Source organism: Elephantulus edwardii, unplaced genomic scaffold (genome assembly GCF_000299155.1).
Source record: "Elephantulus edwardii isolate Elephantulus edwardi_28Jun2011 unplaced genomic scaffold, EleEdw1.0 scaffold00025, whole genome shotgun sequence".
In the NCBI taxonomy this organism is placed as follows: Eukaryota; Metazoa; Chordata; class Mammalia; order Macroscelidea; family Macroscelididae; genus Elephantulus; species Elephantulus edwardii.
The window spans coordinates 12,409,786-12,418,671 of NW_006399775.1; positions in this window are offsets into that span (position 1 = coordinate 12,409,786).

An 8,886-nucleotide genomic window follows, 5' to 3' on the forward strand; every position below is an offset into this window, starting at 1 on the left:
TATGAAAGCAACCCCATTTTTCCTCACCTTTTCATCTCCGGAGTAATATATCATATGATCATCTGACTCAAAATGCCCCATGCCAGTCCATTTCATCTCTCCAGTGCCTAGTATGTCAATATTTATGTGTTCCATTTCTTCCTTAACAATATCTAATTTTCCTACATTCATTCCATGTTCCAATCACTAGTGTCTGGTGTCTGCTTACAACTGTTCCTCTTGTTTTGTATTTTCATACTTGAAAGTTCTACCTAGGTTGCCCTTTCTGTTAGTCTGCTTGTGTTCTGTTGTACATAGGGTTTTCAGAGGCCTGCTATTTCAGAAGTGGATGGCCAATCCTTTTTCCTAGTCTGTCAATCTGAATGTTTAGATTTAGAGGAGTATCTGACAGACAAGCAATATGTGGAGCAGTGAAGATAATTCCCTCATCGTGGAGTGTTCCTGCCCTTAGCCCAGTGTCTTGACCCACTTATTTCCCAGATCCACCCTCCACCAGGATACCCATTCACTTCTACCAAATCCCTTCAGAATTTATCTTCCATTGTCTGACCCTTGATCTGAAAGTTTGTATCTAAAGCATTCTTGGCTTCTGTAATTCCGAACACGCCGACTGCTGAAAATTTTTATGCTGTGTCCAGTGTCTCTTAAGTTTAGTTGTACTGTCTGTGAAGGGTAGGTGATGTGTCCTGTAGAACTCCTGTATAGATTGTATTTTTCTTCTTGGCCTGAGGGCCCAGCCGATTTTGGCTCTGCCTTGGGGCTTGTACCTGTAGGCATGTCAGAAGCTATTGCCTTGAGTCCCATCTCTATTGCCTGGCCTCAACTTCTGCCCGTGCGCCTTCCAGGCTCCACACAGGTAGAGTGGAAAATATAATGAGTTTACAAAAACCATCTAAGAAAATCATATGAGATTAACAGCCCTACTAGGATAGTGCAATATGTGATGGGCTGCTAAGTAAAGTGTCAGTGATTCAATAAAAAGACTGATAACACAATTACTAAATGGCCAAAAGACATGGAAAGATTTTTCATAGAAGAAGATACTTGGATGGCAAATTGACACATGAAGAAATGCTCAAAAATCACTGACGATAAGAGAAAGGCAAATCAAAACCACAATGAGATATCATCTTATCCTAGTAGCAGTAGCAAAATTTAACAAGACAGCAAGTAATAAACGTTGGAGAGGATGTGGAGAGATAGGAACTTTTATACAGTGTTGGTGGGATTGTAAAGTGGTACAAGCACTCTGGAAAGCAGTTTGGCATTTCCTCAAAAAGCTGAACATAGAAATTCCACATGACCCAGCTGTTCCACTACTTGGAATGAGAACTGAGGCATAAAAAGAGGTTTGTACACCAATGTTCATAGCAGTGCTATTCACCATCACAAGAACATGGAAACAGTCCAAAAGTCCAGCCACAATGGAATGAACTGAGAAAATATGGTACATTCACTTGATGAAATACTATGCAGCATGCACGAGCAATGGTTTTGAAAATCGCTACCTAACTTAGGAGGGACTGGAGAGTATTATGCTGAGTGAACTAACTCAGTCCCATAAAGGCAAATACTGTATAAGACCATTATCGTAGAAATAGAAAGACCGCTACTAAAACATGTATGATGATCCAAGGGGGTGAGGATGGCTGGGAGCAGGGAGGTGATAATCATAGGGTCATACAATTTGCTGAGTGGAGTAAGGGTGGGTAAAGTAAATAGGAAATACCCAGTGTGAAAAACAATGTACACAGACTTTGTAAGAACATCAGCATAAAATATTTTCTTTAAAAAAAAAACACCCAAAACCAAACAACTATGAGATATCATCTCACCCCAGTAACAATAGCAAAGTTCAACAGAGTAGCACACCATAAATATTGGCAAGGTTGTGGAAGGATTGAAACCCTATTTACCACTGGTGGAAGTGTAAAATTATGCAACCACTATGAAAGGCAGTATAGCATATTCTCAAAAAGTTGAAAATAGAAATACCATTTGACCCAGTAATTCCACTACTAGGAATATACCCTAAAGAAGCCAGAGCTGCCATACAAACAGATATATGTATACCCATGCTTATTCTTGCTTTATTTACAATAGCAAGAATATAGAAGCAGCCCAGGTACTTATCAACAAATGAATGGATAGAAAAAGTATGTTATATTCACACAATGGAATACTATACAGCACTGAAAATCAAGAAACTCCTAACATTTTAAACAACATGAGTGACCCTGGAGGATATTATGCCCAGCAAAATATCTCAGTCACAAAAGGACAAATGCTGCATAACATCACTGTTACAAAACAAGACTGGCATTAGGGTTGCAAGCAAATTAAGAAAGGGAGGTATAAATAAATGCTGCTTTAGAATGGATAAGGGAAGGAAATGTTTGAAAGGAATGTATGAATTGGCAGTATTTGACAATAATGTAGAATAAGAGGTTCATAGCAAAGTGGACTAGGGGAGGGAGGAAATTTTTCAACAATGAATGAATTTCTTTCTTAAAAAAAGGGAATATAGTGGGGTTGGGAGTAAAATAAGCAACAATGAATAAATGAAAATACAACTTTTCTGTAACCTTTCATTAAAATTACAATAAAAAATTATATAAAAAAATAAAAGGTTGGAATCTACCAGCTGTTTTGGGAGAGGATTAAGATTATGATTTTTACCTTAAAAACTGGATAGAGTACCTTTATGAGAGAGAGAAAGAGAGAGAGAAACTATATTCATAAAGCTAACATAAAATCAGGTTTAGTAGTTCTTAGATATGTTGTTGTTGTTGTTGTTGTTAGTTACCAGCCACTCAAGTACGACTCATAGCGACCCTATGAACAAAAGATCTGAAACCAGTTCTATCCTGCGCCATCTTCACACTTCCTGACATACAAGAACCCATTGCAGCAGTCACCCTGTCAATCCACCTGGTTGAGGGTCTTCCTCTCCTTTGTCGACCCTCCACACTTCCCAACATCATGTCCCCCTCCAAGGAATAGCACATCCGAGCAATATGTCCAAAGTATGTGAGGCAAAGCCTTATCTTTCTTACCTCCAAAGAGCACTCTGCCTTCACCCTTTGTAAAACATATCTGTTTTCTTAACGGTCCGTGGGATGTTCATGTTCTTCTCCAACACCATAGCTCAAAGGCATCAATTCCTTTTCCTTCATCCTTATTCGTTGTCCAGGTCTTGGATGCGTAGACTTGAATCAGATGTACCTTAGTCCTCAGACATCACTACTCCTCAATAATTTGGCAAGGCCCCTAACTGCAGATTTTCCCAATTCAATGCATCTTCTTATTTCCTGACTGCTTGTACCAAGGATTTCAATTATTAATACAAGAAAGATTAAACTGTTGACAGTTTCAATCTCTTCTCCATCCATCATGACACTGCCTATTGGACCAATGGTAAGAATCTTTGTTTTCTTGATATTGAGATGCAATCCATACTGAAGATTGTATTCTTTGATCTTCTTCTACTTCTTACTTACTTTGATCTTATTTCTTCTACTTCTGCAACAAGTGCTTCAAATCCTCCTCACTTTCAGCAAGTAAAGTTGCATCATCTGCATAATGCAAATTATTGATGAGTTTCCCTCCAATCCTGACGCCACATTCCTCTTCATAGAATCCAGCTTCTCGGATAATTTGCTCAGCACATAAATTGAACAAGTATGGAAATAGAATACATATCTGACACACTCCCTTCCCAATTTCAAACTATGCAGTGCTCCCTGTTCTATTTGCACAGGTATAGGTTCCTTTCTGAGCACAATCTAGTGCTCTGGGATTGTCATTCTTCTCAACATGAGCCACAACTTGTCATGATCCACACAGCCAAATGCCTTTGCATAGTCAATAAAAGCATAAATCACCTTTTTCTGGTATCTTTACTTTCAGCCAAGATCCATCTGACATCAGCAATGATATCCCTGATGCCATTGTCTCTTCTAAACCCCACGTGAACTTTTGGCAATACCATATCTATGTACTGTTCCAGCCGGTTTTAAATGACCTTCCTCAGTATTTTGCTAGCATGTGATATCAATGATATTGTCTGATAATTTCCACATTCATTTGGATCATCCTTCTTGACTGGGGTACTCGGGATGGGTGTGTCAGAGGCAATGAGATTGGCACGGGATAGAGCACGGTTTAGGACTGTTGTACATAGGGTCGCTATGAGTCGCAAACGACTCGACGGCACATAACAACAACAACAACAACAACATAGACCTCTTCCAAATTTCTTGGCACAGACTGCTGAGTGCATCCAAGGCTGCATCTGTTAATTGAAACAAGTCAATTGGTATCCCACGGATTTCTGAGAACATAGTTCTTAGGTATATCTCTTCCCTAAAAGTCAATCATAAAAAGTGAAATCCTTTCAAATTAAAAACACAATACAAATAAAAATCAATTTCCCTGAAAATGAAGAAAATATTACTCTTTGCACAAACCTTAAAAGGTTCATGAAATATTATTCATTTACATTGTTTATCCTATTGAATCTGTTAATATCACATTACTGTGTAAATTCTGCAAATGTTAGAAATCTTAAGTAAAACAATAATATAGAAACACAAAAGTTTGGCAAGGGGAAGGAATAGAATTTGGCAAGAATTGTAAGAATTTAATTAGTTCATCTTTCATAGGCAAAAGCTAATGGCATCTAAAATTAAAACATTGTGTTAAAAAAAAGAAAATATTCTGTTTGAAAAAGTGAAGGATTATCAAGAAGATGAAAGATCCTCAGTGAAATAAACGGACCAAATAACTGCCACTATTGGCTTAAACACAGCAGAGATTGTAAGAATGCCACTGAACCAGTCAGGATTTCTCATTCTGCTATACATAGGATCACAAGTTGGAGATGGCTTGGTGACATCTAATATATTTTATTAATTGATTAATGATGTTTGTCTGTGACCTTATAATATTTTAGTAGTTTACATGTCTTTAGATAAAGAAACATTTATCTGAAACAAAGTAAATTATATTGTTGATTCAAGGAAAATGAAATTTCATAGATGCAATGGTATGCATAATTTGATTTTAGAAATGTGATTTCTAATTGTCAGTCCATCCTTTATCAATCATTGAACACATGAATAGAGAATTATCTGGGTCACTTAATATTAATAGCAGAAGTTTGTTTGTTTTCTGGGTGAATGCTTTAAGCAATTATTTTCATTCTCATTTCTGTTCTTTCCTGTGTTATCTGATTGTTTTCATAACACATAGTTATTTTTTATATAAAAAGTAAGTTGTTGTTGTTGTTATGTGCCGCCGAGTCACTTGGGACTCATAGCGACCCTATGTACAACAGTCCTAAACTCCGCTCTGTCCTGTGCCAATCGCACTGTCTCTGACACTCCCATCCCAATTATCCCAGTCACTGAATCAATCCACCTCATAGAGGGCCTTCCCCTCCTGCGCCGTCCCTCCTCTCTCCCAAGCATGATGTCCTTCTCCAAGGACCGGTCTGTCTTCACAACATGTCCAAAGTATGTTAGACGGAGCCTCAGAATCCTTGCCTCCAAGGAGCCACCAACTTTAACCCTTTCCAGGACAAATCTGTTTGTTTTCCTAGCAGTCCATGGTACTCTCAATACTCTTCTCCAGCACCACAGCTCAAAGGCATCAATTCTCCTTCTATCCTCCTTGGTCATTGTCCAACTCTCTGATGCATAACAAGTGATTGCAAAGACCATGGCCTGTATCAGACGCACCTTAGTCTCCAGAGAGACACCATTGCTCTTCAGCACTTTGGAGGGGTCCCTAACAGCAGACTTTCCCAATGCAATTCATAAAAAGTAAGATTGTTAAAAATTTTAAATAGTAAACTAAAGGCATTTAAAGTCACGTGTAACTTGATCTCATTCTGTCTTTGCAGCCATTTCCCCAGCTCAATCCTTTCTCTAGCCCTTCGGCACTATGACCACAACTTCAGGAAAGACTATTCAACAGAAAAGGACACGATGGAGCTCTGGTGGCCTAGTGACAAGAAGCTGTGTTGCAATCGTGAAAGCACACCGTTCAAGGGCACCAGTTGCTTTGCAGGAGAAGCATGGGCAATCTCTTCCTTTCGATTAACTGACTCTGACAACCTGCTGGAGGGTCAGCTATAGGCTGGTTCTGGCTCTACTCAAGAACAACGGTTGGAAAAATAGAGGGTCAGTGAAGGTGAATAAAACACTCCAATAACTGGATTAACACAATGGACTCAAACACACTGCCATCGAGATAGGTCAATGATAGGGCAATATTTCACTTCTGGTTGTGAATAAGGTTGTCATCACTTGGAGCTGACTCGCTTATGGCAACTAAGACTGTTCAACAAATAGTCAAATAGCTAGAATGGAAACACATAAAGTAGCTTTTTATTGTCATGTTGCTGTTCAGTCTGAGATTCTGTTGCTTCAATTCTTCTATAAAGTTTTCTCATCCACCAGAGACCAACTCATTTTGCCACTCCTCAAGAATCTTTCATTTTCCCAATTAAAATGAACCACTCTTTCCTTTACACTGTCAAATTCTCTTAATTAGGCCTCCATTTAGTATTCATGCCATTGTGCCTTTTGTTAAAATTGTTTATCTCTGCATCTGCATGCTTCCTTAAGGCCAAAGCATTCTTTAGTTGTTTGTCTAGTTCCCAAGATTATATAGCTCCCAGCACAGAGAGATACTCAAAATGTTGACCTGCTGAATTAAATTCTCGAGAGAGGTGTTTTTATCTGGCATATAAGCATCTGTACAAAGCATCTAAAATCTAGATTTCATCTTTATTCATGTTATTTTAATTACATTGTTTTATTCATAACATTTAACTATTTTTTAAAGGTAAATACGATTAAAATTCTTCTGTCAATGTATTTCAAAAATATAAAAAAGATCAATTGGACTTAGTATAATAATCATCAAAGAGCTAAAAACCTTCATAATAAAACAGCATGCAAAACTAATAGATAACAAGTATTTCTTCTTATTGTAACAAAATTAATAAATTTTCTGCTTTGGAGTCTGGGAAAGATTGTGATGAGACATTTCGGCATTTTCCTTCATACATTACAATCTAATTATGGGCGTGGAACAGAAATCATCTCTGTTCGGAGGGAAGAGCCCCTGCTCTGCAGAGGGTCCACAGAAGCCTTCTTCCTGAGCCCTCTCTCCACTTCAGTGTGCTGAGAGGTAGCTGGGCTCTAATTGCAGCCATATCAATCAAAGGAATTTCAGATTGCTGCACAACCTTCTCTGGTTGGAGTTAATTAGAACGCTGACATTTCCCAGACTGTCAGCTAAATGAATGCTTAGGAAGATGTGCATATATGTCCAATGGGTAAATACAGGCTGTCAAAGACTCCTCCACAAAACGCACACCCCACTACCTTCTGGTTCTGTCTCTATATACTACCAATAAATGACTCATAACCTCTAGACATGCAAACATGGGTGCTGAGATGTCCTGGAAATTGCCCAGCATTCAGTTTGGAATATAATCAATTGGTGTATTCACCTACATAATATGAAATCATGCTTTTAGACAATTATTTCTTGCAATTAAATGAAAATGTGTTCTAATTGTACTTATTATGTATACTTCAAGCATAATAACCATAATAATTTAATTGCCAAATTGATTTTTTTCTCCTTTTGGTTAAAATTACATCACTGGAAGAGAATGAACTGCTTGTCAAACCCTGTTACCTGTAATGTGAGAGAAAGAAAAAGACTTTGTAGGTACACAAATGCAAATAGAGAAAGTTCAAATATTTTGGCTGACATATCCATATAAAAATGAGGCTTTAACTCCAGACTTCTTACAGTTAGCTTACCTCTCACAGCAGACCATTTGATAGGTTAAATATACTGAACAAGCGAGAAACAAAGAAAAGTTAAGAAAGAAAAAAATCCCTCATACTGTAAAGAAAAACACCTGAGACTTAATTATGATCTCAAGTCTTAGACCCTATTCCAAGGCTTACTAGCTTCACTGGAAGTTATAAGGAATGATACAGTCTGAGGTTAAACTTGAAGACATTAGTGATGGAAGACCAAAGGGAATCTAGACTGATTTCTTCAGAATGGGATCTGTGCAGGGAAGAGGGGGGTTGGAAGATAATTCTAAGCAAAGAAAACCGTATGAGCCAAGGACTAAGCCTTTGGAAAACCAGAGAGATGGTCAGTATAGTATGTTGAAAATTTGTAAGTCTAGATTCAGGAAAAAATGAGGCTGAATGACAGGCAGAGTATAGATACCACAAACATCTAAACCATATTAATGAGACAACAACCATAGGTGACAAAATAAAACTTTATGTGATGAAGCTTTACGATCAGAATTATATTTCAGAAATGCAATGGTACAAACTGTCCTTTCTGCTTTTGTACTTTGTACTCTTTATTTTCATTCCAAAAGCTTTAACCAGCTAATTCTTTAACTTACTCTTCTTACCATCAAATACACTTTATTAAGGTATAATTGAACTTATAAAACATTATACAACATGGGGAACCTTGGAGCACATCATGGTGAGTGAAATATCTCAGTCACAAAAGGACAAATATTGCATTGCACCACATGCATAAAGCAGGTCTGACATGGGGGCATTTGAAGGACTATAGGATAAGAGTGGATAGATGTTCACAATTGTATTGGAACAGATAAAAGAACTGTCTAAAATGAATACATGGTTAAGCATTATAAGTACAACAACAACCCAAAATAAGAGATATATCATTTTAAAAGAAGAGGGAAAGAGAGATCATTGCAAAAAAGGACTGAGCAGGACAGGAGGTAATTTTGCAACAATGAATGAATATTAGAAAAAACTGTGAACTGAGGGAGGGGTTAGGGAGGGTGAAGGGGTAAAATGC